Genomic DNA, 20718 nt, shown 5'->3' on the forward strand with positions numbered 1-20718 from the left:
GTGTGCGTGTTGGGCTTCGTAAATCAGCCCCATTGTCTTAACACATTTTACCTATTACAAATGGCTTCCTCAAAAGGGTGTGTCCATGAAAAAGAAATACATGAATCAAATTTAACTCAATGTAGAAGCTCCCACCTCTTCCTACATCTCTTTCAGGCATGTGTCTTCTTATGTAAATTTATATGTATACCTCTACAACTGCATATGTTTAAAGAGGGGAACAATTTCCCTACTCTGCAGAACAAGTGACATAATTAGATAAACAGTCAATCAATATTGTTTAAACAAAGGATGCAGTGATCATGTACAGAAAAAGTGAGGAAGATAGGGTTTTACATGTAATCCTCTATCAAACCATAATAAACACACACACACACAAAAAGAAAAACTAACAATTAGTAACAAATTTATGTATGTCCGAATCTCATTTTAGTATATCCTAGAGACCCCTAATGTGTCCATAAAGAGGACCTGTCAGCATGCCTGTGCTATCACATAGGGAGATTGTTATTCCCTATGTGATAGCAATAACATTAAGTGTAAAAAAAATAAGTAGGGCTGGTAATGATTAAAATTTTCCTGTTCGATTAATCGAAATTTTTTTTTAATCGATTAATTTCGATTAATTATAACGCACATACAGATCCAACTACATTGGCCTATACATATACAGCACAGCAATGAAGTAATAAAATGAACTAGTATCACACTAATCCAGCACGTTATTAATCTCACGTGCCCCACTCAATATGGCCGCCGCTTTAGTGGGGCAACTCAGAATAATAACGTGCTGGATTAGTGTGATACTAGTTAATGTTATTACTTAATTAATTGCTGTGCTGTATGTGTATAGATCAATGCCAGGGATCCCAACCTGAAATAAGCAATTTCAGGGAGGTGTCCCTCTGTTTCAGGGAGGTGCCCTCTTCCCCCCCCCAATCTGCGGAGGGGGGATTAGGGGGGGCTGGGAGAGAGCACCCCCCTGAAATGATGGCAGATCGCACAGGAAGCAAAGGAAGGAAGGGGAAGGAGTCCAGTGACGTCACGGACATCGATGTCACCGGACTCCACCCCCCTTCCCTTCGTTAGCCGGCAGAGCCACTTGTGGAAGGGGGGAGGAGTCCGGTGACGTCGCGGACATCGACGGAAGACGAATCCGGCGGAGAGGTGAGTATGGATCAAAAGAACTTTGAGCGATCAAAATAATTTTGATCGATCAAAAAAATTAACGATTAATCGAAGGATTAATCGTTAATATCCGCAGCCCTAAAAATAATGCTTGACATGTTTGGTGTATATTTACCTGACGTGACCCCATATTTTATATTTTAGCAAAAAATTGGGTATTAATAAAGGTTTCATAATTTAATATAGGGGAAACAGTTTTGTTTTTTCAAAATTTATGGTAATTTTTCCTTAATATAGTAAAAAAAAAAATACCACCAAAAGAAACCTCTATTTGTCGCCAAAAAATGATATAAAATTAATTTCAGTACAGCGTTGCATGACGGAATAAAATGTCATTCAAAGTACTGCAGCACTGAATACTGAAAAAGGGCCTGGACAGGAAGGGGGTATAAACACCCTGGTCTTCTAATGGTTAAACAGCAATTTTACAGGGCTGTGGGAAGTCTCACCAGGGCTGCGTGCAGATCTCACCAAGGCTGCGTGCAGATCTCACCAGGGTTGCGTTTGGGACTCTTGAGGGCTGTGTACGGATCTCCCCAGGGCTGCGTTTGGGTCTCACCAGGGCTGCATTTGGGACTCACCAGGGCCGTGTGCAGATCTCACCAGGGCTGTGTTTGGGTCTCACCAGGGCTGCATTTGGGACTCACCAGTGCTGCATGCAGATCTCCCCAGTGCTGCATGCAGGTCTCACCAGGGGTGTGTGCTGGTCTCACCAGGGCTGTGTTTGGGACTCACCAGGGCTGCTTGCAGATTTCACCAGGGCTGTGTTTGGTTCTCTCCAGGGCTCTGCAGGTGGGTGCTGTGCTGAACGGGTGGAATCCGGGCTCGTGCCGGGCTCCGGGGCTGTTCAGGCAGGTGTGGGGCTGCGGGGAGTAAGAGGAAGCAATGTATGGCCAGACCGCCACTGTCAAAGACAGCTGCCTGAGGTCCCCACAAGGCCTCCTGAGGTCCCTAGCAAGCGCGGATCCTCAGGCACCTGAACTTGTTTAAAAATGTGAAGGGCCAGTATCGGCCTTAAAGCGGACCTTTACACTCAAAAATCGAATTCTCCAAATGCATCCCTCAATGTATGATGATGAATAATAACATAGACATAGATGATTAATAATAACATAGACAAGTATAAAATGCTGTGATTTTAAAATACTTACACTTGCAGAGCATTCACGTCCAACTATTAAAGCAAAATTACTTCAGTTTGCCAAAATAATGCACAATGGGATTGCCTTGTCATTAGCAGAGCATTGCTGGGAAATCTAATCTGTAATCTCACGAGATCTCAGGGAAAGGCATTTTCTTCCCCTGAGATGATGTGCGTGGTCACATGTTCTAGTCACATGTCTAGTCCCATGTGCCAGAAATCCAGGAAGTGAAAGGAGAGCTAGTATTCTGCCCTTAGTAAACATGGCTACTGTCAGAAGACTAGGAAAGAAAAGAGAAAAAAAGGTAAGCAAAGAATACAAAGTGTGCAATTATCTAGAAGTATCTGTTTGTAGATTGTCATTACTTAACATTTCTAATGTTGTGTTTGTTGTTATTTTAAAGATATGGGTAAAGGCCTGCTTTAAGAATCGGGGCATTTTCATGAGTACAAGTATTGGTTTCGGGACATCCCTCGTTATAGCTGTTCAGCAAAAGCAGCAGTTACATTTAGAGGATGTCCCAATATCAATTGCCATATGGTCAGAGCAGCTGTTTATCATCCAGAAGTTGGTGCTAACTACATGAAAGCACATTTGTCTGCAGTTTGCACAGGAGGGTGACAACCATGCTACACAGCTGGGGCCAAATTATAAACCACTTTGCATCCTAGGCAATTTGTTTTACTTTTTGCACACATGGTAATATCTGGTTAAAACATTGTAATTTACCAGAACAATGACTTAAAATCCCCAAACTATCATATATTTTCTGAAAGCAGAGGCCCTGTAGAACAAAATGGTGGCAGTTACCATTTTTTTGTGTCATACCATATTTGTGCAATTGTTTATCAAATGTATGTTTTCAGGAAAAAATACACTAGAATAAATTTTAGTGTACACAAACACATAATAATACCCAATGTTTTGCTAAAGTCTGAAATATAAAAAAGGGCATATGTCGAATAAAAAGATACCAAGCATGTCAAACTTTAAAATTGAGTGCGACTTTGACATGGCTAAAAACTACGGTACCAAAAATTGTCCATAGATGACGTTTTAAATGCCTTTACAGGTGATCATTTTAGAGTTAACAGTTAATGAATGTGCGAGAGTTATTGCTCCCACTCCAACCAAAAATATCCTTCTCCTGACTGGGAAACTGCCTGGGATCCCTTGTAAGAGTCCTCACAGTCCAGCATAGACCTCCACAGTCCAGCATAGAGTCCACACAGCCCAACTGAGAGTCCACACAGCCCACCATAGACCCCGCATAGCCACCTGAGAGTCCGCACAGTACACTATAAAACCTGCAAAGCCCAACGGAGAGTCCAAACAGCCTACCATAGAACCTGCACAGCCCAGTTAAGAGTCTGCCCAGCTCCCAATAGAACCTGCAGATCTCACCATAGAAATTGCACAGTCCAGAATCGAGTCCACACAGCCCACCATAGACCCTGCATAGCCCAACTGAGAGTCCGCACAACCCACCATAGTACCTGCACAGCCAATTGAGAGTTCACACAGCCCACCCTAGTCCCCACATAACCATCTGAGAGTCTGTGCAGCCCACCATAGACCCCACACAGCCCACCTGAGAGCCCGCACAGCCACCATAGAACCTGCACAGCACACCATAGAAATTGCAGCCCACCTGAGTGTCTGCACATCTCACCATAGCCCTGCATAGCCTCCTGAGAGTCTGCACAGCCAACCATAGACCCCGCATAGCCCATGTGAGAGCCCACACAACCCACCATTTCCTCACTGGGTGAGAATATAGCCAGGCAGTATCTCCCTGTTTTGTTTAGACAGCAGTATAACTCACAAAAAAACAACATAGGATCCATCCAAAGTGCTTTCCATAGAAACTTTTAGTTTATTAAAGGTAAACTTTAAAATAAAACCACTCCCCTTTGTTTGTGCGCATCCACCACCGCACAGAGGTTCTTACCTTAGCACTGAAGGAGGTGCCTATACAAATGCTGCTGTCAAATGTTTGAATCTCAGTATACAGTACATATAGAAGAAATTGGATGGCTCTGGCCTAGAGATCTTGATAGGGATTTACGGGGACTCTTCGGGGACACCTGGATTGATACTCCCCCCTACTGACGATCTTGAACTGCTCCACACTGGAATATGATACTACTGACACTAGCCAGCCAGGCTATTCTCATCTCCTACCACAGGGAGAATATCTTTATTACAATCCTTAGGTCTACCAATGCTTCCCAAGGGCTAACCTGTGGTACTGGGTTCATGGAATGTACGTGGACTTACCCTCCATCTTGTGCAGTTGCTACATCACTGAATTGCACCATCTGCCAAATGTCGTTCTAGCACCCTCTATTGTTCAGTTAACTTTGTTGAAATTAATGCACCTGAGGATGTTCTAATGGAAGCATCAGTTAAAGCCTATAGACTCATGGCACCCAGAAAGAAAATGACACAGGTGCCAGTATCCAGCAAGACAAATGTGTGTGACTTTCCGTGAAGTAAAAAAGTTTTATTTCAATTATATGGCAAAATCATAATGGGAAGGCTGTCATTTTAATTTTTATCAGCTAGTTCTGTTCTTACACAGAATATTTTTTGTCTCTTTCCTTAGTCAATCATTTCTTTTTTATTCCTCCTACTCACTTAACGTCATACTTGAAGAAGAAGAGCCTCCTACATTCTCTTACAATGTACTTTTCACTGTTATTTCTTTGAACAATTACCTTTCTGGTCCTGAAACTTTAATAATCAGTTTCTGGCAAAACTCTCTGTTACCTTTTTTCTTTATCTGCGCTTTTAAAACTCAATAATGCTTTGTATGCTATATCACTTTTTCACCTAAAACATTTTTTTCTGCTCTCTCCCTTTAAATTTAAACAGTTTTATGTAAGCGTGCAGTTAAAGAGAAATTTCAGGAAAACAGTTCTTGTTGCACAGGCTCACTTTAAAGAAAACCTTCCCTAACACAAACATTTAAATTAGTATTAAACTCTCAAACTTTTTTTAAATAATGAATCCGGATAAAACAAATATACATTGCCCAGCAAAGTATTTCTTTTTCCCCAAACACTTACAGTCAGCATATTTTAAAACAGCTTTCCAACTCTCCCAGCTCAGCTTTCCTGATCTTCTTGTCCAGCACAAGATCACAAGGAAGAGCACAGTGTACAGCAGTCATCCATCTACTAGCTTGGAGAAGGGAGAATGAACGGGCAGCAGGGGAATGGCTTGCCTTGCTGTACCTGTCTGTTTGTGGGGACACACGCAGCTTACTAGCACACACAAGGGTGGCTCCATAGAACCCTGCAAGGGAAGGGAGCCACCTTAAAACAGGATATCATAGCCAGCAATCAGAGGACCAGCTGATTCTGCAGGAAGCTGAAACTTTTAAACATCAAGGAGCAACTTGCCTTGTAAGTGATTTAATCAGTATTTAAAAAAAGGTTTAAAAACTTTTTGACTTAAATATCTCTTTAAGTTTCCATTAATGAACTCACTTATTGTGCAAAGGCCAGTTGTTTTCAGTACTTTGAACCTGGTTTCAGTACTTTGAATCAGTAACTCACAAAACTAAGAGGATAATTTATTGACTCTATCTTGACTTTCCTGATATGCATACTTGTTTTGGATAACTGAATTAATGTAATGAAGCCAGGGTACTAGCAGAAGAGCCAGGCAACTAGCATGTTCTAGATTCAGATCCTAGTTCTAATTTGTTCCATGGTGTTCTTCAAAGAACCCTCTAAATTGAGGCAATACATACACCAGTTTTGCACTCTCACAGCAGAATGAAATAGGAGTAATGAGGCCTTGGTCACTACCTTTTGACAAGGCCAATACATATTCAATTGAACTCATTTCACTCTTTAACAAGATTGACATTCATTTTCAGGAGAGGTCACAACAGTGACATTCCTTCCCAAGTTGTCTTTGTCCCCTCAACCCATGGAACTACAATTGCTCACTTGTCACTTGTTTCGGAGCCTGAAGTGATGAAGGAAACCTCTTTTACAACTCCAGTCCAAAACCCCTGAGTGGCAGAACAGGTGAGTCAGGGCGCAGAGGGGCACGAGTGACAAAAGACTGCAGGCTGAAGTGCTGGTCTTGAGGAAAATCTTCAGGAAAAAAGCAACACAAGAGATGCACATCTGGAATGCAGTGTAGACAGGATGGGGGTCAGGTGCAAGCTGAGTCGAAACTGAGTGGGCCAAGAGATACCAGACAGCAGACAGAATCGTAGTTCAGAGACAAGGCTGGGTCAGGGTCGTGCAGACAACACAGTACAGAAACAGCAGACGAAGAGCGGAGTCAGGAATAAGCCAGGGTCAGGAACAGAGAAGATCAGCAGGATGGTCAAGAAGAGCCAGGTCGATAACTCCAGAGCCGGTGTTACCATACAGGCAGCACAAGCGGCGCTGGTGGGGGAGGGTGGAAAAACACCGCCTCCCATTCATAGGAGCATCGGCATGGACGGGGCTCTTAGTGTCAGTCTTCTATTGTCTGAGCCCCGCCCCCAGCTCCCTCTGCTGTGTGCTCTCCACAGAGCTTGCTGGAAGCTTTCACTGTGCTCAAAGCTATCGCCTGCCGGGGTATTTACATATGAATGGGCCGTGGTGATTTGCATATCAATGAGCCACAACCCACTCATATGTAAATATTGCGGCTAATTGATATGCAAATTAACCGCCCCCTGCTCACAGTACTCAGGGACTTCATGGCAGTACTCATGAACTTCAATGCAGGAAGTACCGCCCACCAGCCTGAAGACTGCAAGAAAAAGGTAAGTTTAAGTATGTGTATGATATATACCTCCGTTACACTGGCGGTCAGTGTGAAAACTTTCATTACATTGTCGTTCAGTGTAAATACTTTTGTTACATTGTCGTTCAGTGTAAATACTTTTGTTACATTGGCGGTCAGTGTCAATACCTTTGTTACATTGGTGGTCAGTGTGAATACCTTTGTTACATTGGCGGGCAGTGTGAATACCTTTGTTACATTGGCGGGCAGTGTGAATACTTTCGTTACATTGGCGGCCAGTGTGAATACTAAGGTGTCCGCTCAAATCATCTTGGGCCTTCACTGGATCCAGTCTCATTCTCCTCATATAGACTGGGCATCTGCACAGGTTTGGCCTGGGGTTCCTTTTGCTTCTCTTTATGCTTAACCAAAGTATCTTCAGGCAAGAAGCTTTCTGGAACCTCAGTTATGACTTCACCCTCCCACCCACATACAAATCCACTACTCAAGCCCCTGCCTGTCTTCTTTTGTCCTGCTATTCCTTAGGAGTCCCACGTCTCACAAAGTCACAGACTTTAGCATGGATATTCAACATTTAATAAACAATAATATGGGCCATCATTGACCATTTTTTCAAGAAGACTCATTTCATTTCACTTCCTGGCCTACCTTCCACTCTTGCTTTACTCCCTCTTTCTTCATAGGTCTTTCACCTCCACGGGGCTCCCATACACATTGTATTGAATAGGCATGTACAACCTCCATTTGGTCTTCAGTTCAGAGATGCTATAAGCAGCCACCAACAAATTCAGAAGCTTTACAAATCATTGCAAACCCGAACCATCACCTCTCCACCTGGGGTGACAGAGTGTGGATCTCCACTAAGAATATCGGACTCAAGGTACTGTCTCTTAAATTTGCTGCTAACCCCTTGTTACTCATACGATCACCTCCAAAATAAATCCTGTCTGCTTCAAAGTTCGAATTACTAACAATCTCCAAATTTGTAGCTCTTTCCATATTTCTCTTCATAAACCTTTATTTCTCAACAAATTCTCTTGGCCTATTCCCACCACATTCCTGTCACCAAGGACAACCTGAAATATGGAGTGAATTAAATCTTGGACTACTGGTCCCCAAGAGATACCTCCAGTACCTCATTGATTGGAAGGGATAGGATCCTGTGGAGTTGTCTTGAGTGCCTGCATTGGATGTCAAAATTTAACCAGCAACTTCCCTGTAAACCTAGTCCCAAATGTGTGGGGAGACCTTGTAAGATTGGGGTGTACTGTCAGCACTACTTACCTTTCTTGATCCATCTGCTTTTATGGCTCTCAGCCACACACACTTCCGGGTCTTACCCAGAGTGTTGCAGCCACATGCAATCGGCATAGCTTTTACCTCCTCACTGAGCTCTCACCACAGCACCTAATCAAAGCAATGCAGCTCCATCCTCTCTCTAAAACTGTCATCACAACATTTAATCAGAGAGGCCCAGCTCTGTCCTCTTTTTGAACTGTCCCCACTGCATCCAGTCGGAGTGGCTTCCCCCCTCTGCCTGCTTTATTTAACTCAGCAGACTTATGGCTCACTGCCTGAGCAACAATATTCCAAGCTAGTTGCCTTGCCCCAGGTGAGCCTTGCTACTATACAGTTTGCACTTCATCCTGTTGATTCCTATGTACTGACCTCTGGATTGTATCCTTGTATTCTGCATCTGCTGAATGTTCTGACCTCTGGCTTGTATCCTGGTTATTCACGATTACTGCCAGCCCTGACCTCTGTCTTGTATTCTGGTTATCCATATCTTTGTAACATTAGTGGGCGTATGCTGGAAAACAATGGAGGAGAGCGAGGTTTCCCACTGCAATAGTATAGATATAGCCTATGGAAGATAATCCCACTTTCGGGTAGGCCAAGGCCCGAAAAGGGGGGCTTTTTAGAAACACTCTAGCTTTCACAGTATTTTATAACAAAATAATTTGTTGATTACAGACAATTAAAAACATATTGTGTTGTCACAATAGAGAGATTTGTTACATAACTAACCAAGATACAAATGGTGACACAGGATGACACAGTGAGTTACAATGGTCTTAATAATTATTGAATTAAGCAGATGGAGTTTTCTTCTTTGCATAACCCAATATGTTTTGTCTAGACAAGGCTTCCTCAGGAGGATATTAATCCTAAAGAAAACTAATCAATATGTAGCCAATCAGTAACTACATCAATGAACATGCTTATAATTCTTAGACATGGACAACACAGGAAGGATTTAACATAGGGAAAAATACATATGCATGACATATTAGTGTGAAGAAATGGATAAATATATGGTGAATCCCAATAATTAGAAATGTAATTAGAATAAATAGATAATAATAATAATCAAATATGCACCTGCAAGTTATTGTGGACCCATCGACAACAGGCAAACCCAATGAACAAAGGGTGAAATGATGAATTGGACCAGATCTATCAGTCAGCAAAACCAACATGGGGAGGTCGTGTCAGCAGGCATATCGCAGCAGGAGTAGGACATGAGAAAAAGGCAGCGCGTAATTTTGTGCAGCCAAGAATACAACTGAAAATTGTGTATGAGATAAATAACATAAATAACTGATGCAGTGATTAAAGTGATATTATGTTTGATTGATTATGAAATGTTTTGAGTGAATATAAATACATGAAAAAAATATATGAAAAATAATAATAAAAAAATATAAGAAATACATTTATTTATGAAATAAATTAAATTATATTATGAGAAAAACGGATAAATTAAAAGAAATTATTTTAATGAATTATATACATATTTGGTGATGTTTATAATCATACCAAATAATAATAGTTAGAGAATAGTGAATAGTGGACTTGGTGAGAGAGGATGCAGATGGTAAATAGTGAATTAGATAAAGTGAATTAGAATAGTAATATTAATATTATATAAGTTCATAAAACTAGTGTTATACCTATAATATATTATATTGAATTAAATACCATTTACACAGTGATTGGTGAAGTGTAGTAGTGATCGTGTGATAAATGATGTGTATATGTATTAAATTAATAATTAAAAATAATAAATTAAAAATAATAAATTACAAAATATTTTTAATGATGAACTGAACAAAGAAAAACCTTACAAAACTAAAAGTAATGAATATATTACAAAATAATGTAATTCATGTGTCAAATACCAAATATTAATTGTGGATAAAAAAGTGCTAATAAAATAAATATGTGAAAAAAATGCCACTGAATCGTGATGATAGAGAAATAAGGTGCATGTGTGGTAAAAAATGAGAAATAAACCTCAATCTTCAACAATTAGTTAAGTTAATATAAGAGAAACATAAGAAATAGATTTTGAGTGATTCAAGGTCACTGATTAAATAGAGTAAAGTGAATAGAATATGTTAGTATAAACCTACATACCTCAAATATCAGCTAGAATGTGCCCCTCCAATGCTGCGTGCTGAACTGACCGATATATGCGGCCATTAAATATGCCTGCATGAACGCTGCCAGCCGTGGTCACGCCCATTTAGGGCAGAGACACGGCGTGCAATGTGGGACATAGCAAGGAGGATCAAGACGGAGGAGACAGTTATATCTCCCAAAACATATGGCGAGACGTAAGCCCATGGTATTGGGCTGAAGGAGACGCATGCTCCATCTAAAAAGGGCGGCATACCAGTGCGCCGGTGTTCTATCGAAAGTTCCAACTACAATATAAAATGTAAAAAATATTGAAATACTGCTTATGAATATTTTGTATTTTCATATGCATCCACTGGGTAGAGCTAGGTGTAATTTTTACATGTTTTAGGATCTCCTATGTCATCTGTTGAAAAAAAATCTGTTGTTTACAGAGCTCCCTACCTCAATGTGAAATTTACAAACACATGTAAAGCAGTAAGAGCAGAGACTCATTTTCTTCTATCCAAAACAATTTTAAAAACCACAAGTGCACTATGGGGAACACACTCGCACTATAGGTGCACACTCGCACTGACTAGCTACTTGTTGAAGATTGAGGTATATTTCTCCATACCCTTGAGAAAGTTTTCTTAGCCGAAACGTGCTTAGGGAGGAGCCGGCTCGATGTGAGGTGGAGTTACCACATGCTGGTGCGCCCAGGAGTGTGGAAAGAGCTCTGCTTTTTTTACCTCTATTTACAAGCACTTTTATGAGATTCTTTGTTTTTGTGAGTACCAGTGTTTATTAAAGCTTTTAATATTACAAATGTTATGCGCTATGATATGCCTGTTTTTCAATCTATGAAATTGAGTGAATATAACTCCAGGGTGGATTGGGAACTCCTGGAGTCAGCTAGCCTGCTTCTGGGCTTGTGTGGTTAACCCCTGCGAGGGAGAAATGGGGTGCAGCATTTATTGGCCTGTGAAAAGGTTTTAAGTTTAAGGTGAGAGGTGTGGAGTGTTAAACATGGGTGGAGACACGGAGCACAAGCGTTTTTTCACCTTAAGGAGCTTTTGTAAATTATCACAGTTTACACATTTATAACAGACATATTTTGTTCACTTTTGGACTTTGCTATATAGTTCATGTTATTATGCACTGAAAGGTGGATGTTGATTATCATTTTTAAGACATTCACTTATACAGCTTTCTGGATTTTTAGTTAATTGTTACATATCACATTGTTGGGTGATATTATCACTATCAAGGTTATTCACAAAAGGGTGAAGAGTTTGGAAAAGACAGGAGAAGTGAACAATCTAGGGCAACATAGCTGAACTGAAAAATGAGCTGAATTGGAGATTTTTTCAGAATCGACTATTTTGGCCTGGATTGTTCACTTTCTCCTGCCTTCTCCAAACTCTTCAGCCTTTTGTGAATAACCCTGTAAATGTATTATTCTCCAGATTGATGTTTGTTTTTTTGATGAATTACTTTATGGTATTTTTTATATGATATTGATGTTCATTTGTGTTATATTAGCACATATTTAATATTTGGTTACCATTTTTAGAGCACAACACTTTTTTACACTGTCATTTGCATTATTAATTTTATTTGATTCTAGTGTCGCTGCTAGGTTACATATTTGGCGAAGGATTCATCATGATTATGTAATTTTCACATGTTTGTGTTTCTCTTATGTCATCTGTTGAAAAGAAAAATCTGTTGTTTACAAAGCTCCCAACCTCAATGTGAAATTAGGAGTAAGAGCAGAGACTCATTTTCTTCTCTCCAAAACAATTCAAAAACCACAAGTGCACTATGGGGGATAACACTATACTATGTTACCAGATTAAGGAGATGTGAACCGAAGAGGTGGCTATAATTTATTGCCCTCTAGACATGCTGCTATGACTGCCGATAGAGGATATCCACAAGTTAAAAATAAAACAAGAGTAAGTAAAGAGCAAAGTGAACCAGCACATTACATGTGGAGACAGCAGTGTCCAAATAACAGATTGCAAATACACTCACAAAAATGAAGCAGGGAAGCACCTAGATCAATCATATAGTAGAGCTCGAGGTAAACATCTTCACGGGAGCACATATCAAATGTATGACATCTCAGAATGCACTCTAACAATCAATGTATAGAGCAAGGAGGTGGTCAGGAGGGTGCTGGGGAAAAATATATTAAAAAAACGTCCATGGAGACCTGATCGCGAATAAAAGTAAAACTACTTCATGAAAACAGAATGTTAAAGTAGAACTCTGTAGCCCCACTGCAAGGGTTAACTGTTCGTTTTTGTCTAGGTGCTAAAAAAAAGTTACATTTACCTGAACCACTGAGCTGGCTCACTGCTTTTGCGATCTCTGAAGCCTGTCTCCTACTATGCTGCAGCATTAGAATGTTTCTCAGTGTTCTCACATCTATACACAGTGTATAGAACGTGATGATTTATGGGACCTAGACCACTGCAGCGGAGAGGGAGAGAGGCTGGAAGGACCAGACTAAGAGCAAACCAGCGCGACGGTTCAGGTGAATATAACTTTTTTTATTAGCACCTAGACAAAAATAAGGAGTTAACCCTTGCAGTGCGGGAGTAGCCCCACTGCAAGGGTTAATAAAAATTTTGTCTGGAGTTCTTTCTTAAAATCCTTGCACTCACAGCAAATCATTCACTATGTGGCTGTCAGTGGAAGTTACATAGTTACATAGTATTTGAGGTTGAATAAAGACGTAAGTCCATCAAGTCCTACCTATTACGAAGTACATGTTGTAATCATCCAAAGTCCTTGTAAAACGGTGATCCTACACAGCAAACCCTCTCACAGAGAGGCAGGTGCTGGTAATGGTCGGGGGAGCCACGTCTCCTGTGCATGCCTCCAGGCTGCTATTGGGAGGATAATTAGTAGCACAGTGGTCCCTGCAGCTCTGATGGAAAGGTAGTAGGATGCAATAGGGGAAGATGGGACAGGTGGTCACACATTTTCAGGAAAACACTTCTTTATCAAACCAAAAGGAAAGGGGGATATGAACACTAGTAGCAGTGCTCCCCATATACGGTATTTAGAGCTCCATGGGGGTGATTCAATCAGAGATGGGGGGATTCACAAAAACTGAATCCCCCCATTTTAACTGGAGCACAAAATTAGCTTTATAATGTTCATTTTCTAAGCTGTGTGGAAAAAAATTAAAGATACAATTTGGCTGTTTGCTTTAACCAGTTGACATCCGCGGTGTTAAACCCCCTTCCCATCCAGGCCATTTTTCAGTATCCAGCGCTGTGGTACTTTGACTGACAGACACCAGTTGAAATAGAACTTGTCCCAGGCACTTTTTATCAATTCCCACCAGAGTGTCTGAAAGAGAAATGCTTCTGTTGTGCTTTTGCTTTTTTAAAAGCCATAGTGCCCATGGAATCCTAAGCCATGTGTGTACCGTGTATTTATTATATTAAACAAATAATATGTACAGAAAAAGATAAAAAAACACTAACAAGTTTAAACACACAAACATAAAAAAATGAAATAACATTGACCCCCCAAACTATTATTGTTTCCTTTTAAAGTGACTCAATAAAAAAAATTGAAAAATAAATATTATTGATTACCTCAAGCCAAATTCCAGCAATCTACAGTTTGTTAGAAAACAAAGACTAGGACACACAGGGGTCTATTCATGAAGCAGCCGAAGGATCTAGCCGTAGCTTCGGCCGATCCTTCGGCTAGCTTCGGCCCCAGCACCCCTTCGGTTCAGGAGAACTGAAGGGCTGCTGTACGGGCTATTCACTATAGCCCGTACAGCTCCCGAACTTGGCCGAGCGGCTCAGTCGAGCCAAACGCATATGCCTCGGCACTGCTGAGCCTCGCTGAAAGCCGAAGCCGGCCGACAGCCTGCTTCTGACAGGTGGGCGGAGCCAGCCGTATTCTTACGGCTGGCTCTGGCCACTTGCAGAGAGATCAGCATCCCTGGTTACCAGCTAACCAGAGACACTGATCTCCAGACAGCAAACTCTCCCGGGCGCTCCGGGAGTCTCCCGCTCCCGCCGCCAAGGAGAGATACACTGCTTTTTCTTTTTTTTTTTCCTTTATTCTGACATTTTGCCATAGGAATGCATTGCTAGATTCCTATTGGCTATTTCAATTTGCAATGGCCAATAGCAAACTAGCATTGTACCCCCCCTCTGCTGCAGTTCTCCAGGCTGCAGGTCCACCACTACTGATTGACAGCAGCAGAGGGCGGGTACAATAGCTAGTTTGCCATTGGCTATTGCAAATTTAAATAGCCAATAGGAATCTAACAATGCATTCCTATGGCCAACATTTTTTTTTTATATTCTGACATGGCTCTGTGTCAGAATAAAGAAAAAAAAAGAAAAAAAGCAATGTTTCTCTCCCGGGCGGGTTTTTTTTTCTTCTTTTTTTTTGACGGCAGCAGAACCGCCGGCCAATAACAGTCTTACTCTGGGGCTGGTCTACCACAACCTAGGCTTAGTGGAAGTGGGTTGCATAATGCTGGCTATCACACCGAGGCTATCTAGTGGCAGAAAAAAACTGTACTGCAGTTATATTTTATCTTTAAATGGGCTATTAATTTTTATTATTATTATTATCATTTTTATCATTTTATTCATTTTAGATATTTGTGGCAGGAGTTATGCTTTAAATAGAAAAAGGGAAAATAGGAACACTTGGACTCCAGTTTTGAGCAAATGCTGCTATTCATAATTGCAATTGTATAAAAAAGTAAGTTTAGAATTAAAGAAAGGCAGAAAATAAATTGGATGTTTTACTAATGGTAATTAAAGAAGCCACTGTCTAATTAAACACAAAACATCAGTGAAGTAAAAAGAAAGAAAAGGGATTTAGAGATGTCTGTTCTATATTTATTAAAATGGCAACTACAATAATTAGAGATGTTATCTCTGTAGACTCTCTGAGAACACCAAGAACAGATGACACTTTCTGTGATTCCTGTTTCCCACAATCCATAGGGCTCCTAAGGGAGCAATGTCAATTACACCAACATAAATGCAAATTGCATTTTAAAGAGTTTGTGCTACCTGACAAGAATACTAATATTTGCAAAACATTCAAACAGTAATCACAATATGTCCAAAACCTCTTAAACCCACCATGTCTCTTTATTCAACTGCTACTAATCCCATCATTTCTTTTTGACAGGCTGCTGCTCCCCCACTCTGCCCATCAATCAAAACCAACCGCTAAAAACCAAACCATTTTCCGAAGCTACCAAGTGTAGAATTAATTTTTGGCAGTAAAAAGCTAAACTTTTCACTATGTGGAATGATTATGGCTCTAGTCAGTTTCTTGCTTGATAGGTTATTCTTATTAAGATAAAATGTTTCCCCAAAGCAGCTTAAATACTTATCAAAATAACAAGCCTGTGTAAAAAGAAAAGATCTATATGAAATGCAAAGTAGCAAAAATAGGATGAATCCAGGTGTGGTACATTCTATTTCAGTTCTGAGCTGAGCTCATGAATAATATTCACTTATAAATAAGATAGGGGTGAATGCATTCATATGACTTGCTAACATTTGGAAATGAAATCATTTTGCTTTCCATGTGCAGGCTCTACTGAAAGTTCTGCTACAGCTTTTTCTTAATTGACATTTTAGAACAGTTTTGTGCAAATTACATTTTATACAGCTCCATCAAATCAAAATGTGCTACAATCTGAAAGTATAGTTACTATCTACTTTACACAATTAATAGGTAAACTTATATAGTGTTGAGTACATTTTATTTTGTTTTAAAGTATAGAAGTTGTTGTAAGTTGTGAAACATAGTGGATGGAGCATAGTGATGTGGAACTGCTTTGCTGCCTTAGGATCTGGAGAGCTTGCATCATTTGAAAAGCAGTGAATATCAAGCTGTATCCATAAATTCTACAGCAGATTGCCAGGGTGTGTTGTAAAACTCAAAAGACCTTGTTTGTGACATGACAATAATCCAAAACATAGGAGTGACTCAAATGCAGAATAGTTCAAACAGACGAAATTCAGTCAATTAGAATGGCAAAACCCTGACTGGAAATCCCATTGAAATGCTGTAGCTTAAGTAGCCCATTTAAGCAAGGCATCCCAAAACGTACAGAAGTTTTGGATAATGTGATGCACCAAAATATCTGCTAACGTATAGACAGACGATACCAGTAGTAGGTGTGAACTTTGAGTCAAACATGAGTTTGAGGTGCACTCAAACTGTTTGCACTTTTAAAAACAGCAAACTAATGCAGCCATTGGCTGCTATAGCAACCAATTACAGTTAATGCACTTCCTGGCATTTAAAATGTAGTCATATAGCTTAGAAAGGCCAATAATGGGTGTTTTTATGTGCCAGCCCCCTCTCTATAAATTTCAGGGTTCCCAGGTGCCCTTTGAAAGTGTATTTTAGAGACTTACAGTAGATATTAGAGCTGCCAGAGAGTTTGCAGGGCAAGATAGTTGCTGCTATACTAAAAAGTGCTAAACAGTGATATATACAGTTCCATATACAGTGATTTATACAGTCAGTTTGTGTTGAAGGGAGAAATAGGTATTCTGCACTATGAAACAAACTGATATTCAAGAGGGAAAAAACGGATTAGCCGCAAGCTGCTAAAACTCAGGCAAAGTAAGCCTCAAGGTTGATTGGTCAAAGGTCCAGCGCTATGGGTCTCCCAGTGTGTATTAAAATGTATATTAATTACACATTAATATAAATGTAAATAATTTGTAACCATCTTCATATAACCAATGTATCAATGGGTGACAGTGTGTGTGAAACTTTGTACGGGAATAAATGAATAAAAATAGTATTTACAAATGACTACTCAAAACTGTGTAAATAAATATAAATATAATAAATGTTTGAATAATGGACTGTGTATTGGAACTATATCTTTATCTATAAACATATAATGTGAATACACCTGTCATCTTATATAGTGTGCAATCAGGTGAGTGATATTAAAAAGTATGAATCAAGTGAACAATCAATCTTCAAAAAGGGAAATAATGTCCAATTAAACTGAAGGGGAACCCGATGGATGTAGCCAAATTAGCTGTATCCAGGAGAATAGTTTGTCGGAAGAAAGGTGGACCCCCCTAGGGGATACACTCACCAGATATCGGAGAAATAACAGCTATCTCTTTCACCGGGATGGAGAAAAGGGGTTGGTATTCACTCCGTCTTTCCGTGAGGTGTTGCAGTCCACTTTCGATCCTGGTCTCAGAAGAGGTACCGATATCGAAGTAGTAAAAGCCGTCCTGGCCGTGGGAAGATACCCTGTGTTGCTTCCGGGAGTCTATCCCAGTTCTTGGTCTCAAAAAATGAGTGTTTGGATCCGGAAAGGATAAGAGGAGAGAGCGAAACAGGGGCTCGTAGTGCATTAAAAATGGATTTATTGAGTCATATAACCGCTACACCTGGCGGGCCTGTTGTTCACGACACATCCACAGTCTAACGTTTACCGGTATTTGTTTCACAGCAGATTAGCTAGCATCTGCTTCGCTGTTTTTTATGATTCACGCCATGTGTAGCGGTTCTCTCTGACAACTAACCCAGAGAGATAGTTGTTGCTATCATATAGTGCTATATACAGTGCTATACACAGTCAGTGTGTGTTGGAGACTTAGAATATAGAATAGATAGGGAGGGCTGACAGAGTGTTTAAAGAGAGATAGTTTCTGCAATACTATACAGTGCTAAACAATGATACAGTTAGATAAAAAAGAAACACCGGGCACCTTTCCTGGTGCAAATAATCCTTTTATTTGTTTATTATTATTATTAAATAGTATTTATATAGTGCCAACAGTTTGCGCAGCGCTTTACAATATAAGGAATACATTACAATTCAAGACAAGATGGTAAGGGCTTACAATCTGAAAGAGGAGGGGGAAATGATACATGAGGAGGTAGCTGTGTGGGGAAGAATTATTTGAGAATGTGAAGGTTCAGTGGTTAGGTCGAGGTGGGATAGGCTTCCTTGAAGAGATGAGTCTTTAGGGAACGCCTAAAGGCAGTCAAGGTGGGAGATAGACAGGTTGGGGTAAAGAGTTCCAGAGGATGGGAGAGACTCTAGAGAAATCCTGAAGGCGAGTATGGGAGGAGTAGACAAGGGAGCAGGAAAGCAGGCGGTCAATGGATGAGCGGTGGGGACGGTTAGGGTGATACTTTGAGACAAGGTCTGAGATATATCCGGGGGCGGAGTTGTGGATGGCTTTATAAGTGACTGTTAATATTTTGAATTTTATCCTCTGGGCGAGTGGAAGCCAGTGTAGGGATTGGCAGAGGGGGAGAGGTGGGTGTCAGAGAGAAGCTTAGTAACCTGTGATAAATGGTACTCACAAAATAGGTTAATAAAAAGCGTGTTGGACATAAATCTCAGGATACATGCAGATTCCTGGCAGTCAGAGAAAACAATGCAAATATGCTGCTAGACCAGCAGAAACAAGCTGACTCAACTGAACGCGTTTTCGGGGAGTTTCCCCTTCCTCAGAGCTGGGATACAGTTAGGTCTGGAAATAAATGGACAGTGACAGAATTATAATAATTCTAGCTTTGTATGCCACCACAATGGATTTGAAATGAAACGACCAAGATGCAATTGAAGTACAGACTTTCATCTTTAATTCAAGAGGTTGAACAAAAATATAATATGGAATGTTCAGGAATTGCAACTATTTTCATACATAGTCCCCTGATTTTAGGGCTCAAATGTAATTGGACAAATTAACACAATAATAAATAAAATGTTCATTTTTAATACTTTGTCAAAAATCTTTTGCAGGCAATAACTGCTTGAAATCTGGAATACATGGGCATCACCAAAGGCTGGGTTTCTTCCTCATGATGCTTTGCCAGACCTTTACTGCAGCGGCCTTCAGTTGTTGTTTGTGCATAGGTCTTTCTACCTAAAGTTTTGTCTTCAGCAAGTGAAATGCATGCTCAATCGGGTTGAGATTCAGTGATTGACTAGGCCATTGCGTAATATTCCACTTGTTTGCCTTAAAAAACTTCTGGGTTGCTTTCGCAGTATGTTTTGGGTCATTGTCCATCTGTGAAGTGGAGCACCATCCAATCAACTTTGCTGAATTTGGCTGAATCTGTCTTCTGTCACATCATAAATAAATACTAGTGACCCAGTGCCGTTGGAAGCCATGCATGCCCATGCCATCACCCTGTCACTGCTTTTCAGATGATGGGGTATGCTTTGGATCATGAGCCATTCCAAGCCTCCTCCATACTTTTTTCTTCCCATCATTAGGGTACAGGTTGATTTTGGTTTCATCTGTCCGAAGAACGTTGTTCCAGAACTGCGCTGACTTTTTTCATATTGTTTGGCAAAGTCTAATCTGGCCTTTCTATTCTAGAGGGTTATTAATTCTTTGCACCTTTTGGTGAACCCTCTGTATTTGCTCTTGTGAGGTCTTCTCTTTTTGGTAGATTTGCATAATGATATGCCTACCTCCTGGAGAGTGTTTTACACTTGGCTGGATGTTGTAAAGGGATTTTTCTTTACCATAGAAAAGATCCTCTGATCATCCACCACTGTTGTTTTCCGTGGACGTCCACGTCTTTTTGTGTTGAAGAGCTCTTTTTTTTCTCAGAATGTCACAAACTGTTGATTTGGCCACTCTTAATGTTCCTACTATCTCTCTGATGGATTTTTTTTTTCAGCCTAAGGATGGCCTGTTTTTCCTCTGAACGCAGGTTGAGGATTCACAGCAAAAGTTTCCAAATGTGAATCCCACACCTGGAATCAACTCAAAACCTTCTACCTGCTTAATTGATGATTAGATAATGAAGGAATAGCCCATACCTGTCCCTGAAACAGCTTTTGAGTCAATTGTTCAATTACGTTTGATCCCTTGAAGAGGGGGCTACCTATTAAAGAGCTGTAATTCCTAAACCCTTCCTCCAATATGGATGTGAATACCCTAAATAACCTACAGTTGAGAGACTGAACTTTAAGCCCAGATTTTTTATTTATCTGTAACAAAATGTATTTTGGTAAACAGCCAAAATAACAAAACTTGCATTAGTGTCCAATTATTCCTGGACCTAACTGTATATACAGTGCTATGCACAGTCATGTGTGTTGGAGACTTATCTCTCTAACAATTATCTTAGAGACATAGTTGTTGGTATACTATATAGTACTAAATAGTGCTATACACAGTGCTGTATTGTGCTACAGTACAGTATA

General features: G+C 40.3%; 1 long non-coding RNA gene across 1 annotated transcript; it reads left to right on the forward strand.

The window, feature by feature from the left end:
* The first annotated feature begins 1072 nt into the window (after nt 1–1072).
* On the forward strand, nt 1073–19543 carry LOC108799455. Its single transcript, XR_001942030.1, has 3 exons — nt 1073–1084; nt 13418–13419; nt 19430–19543. It is a non-coding gene; the product is annotated as an uncharacterized LOC108799455 (long non-coding RNA).
* The last annotated feature ends 1175 nt before the right edge of the window (nt 19544–20718 follow it).

Source organism: Nanorana parkeri, unplaced genomic scaffold (genome assembly GCF_000935625.1).
Source record: "Nanorana parkeri isolate BGI_ZX_2015 unplaced genomic scaffold, ASM93562v1 scaffold1729, whole genome shotgun sequence".
Taxonomy (NCBI): Eukaryota; Metazoa; Chordata; class Amphibia; order Anura; family Dicroglossidae; genus Nanorana; species Nanorana parkeri.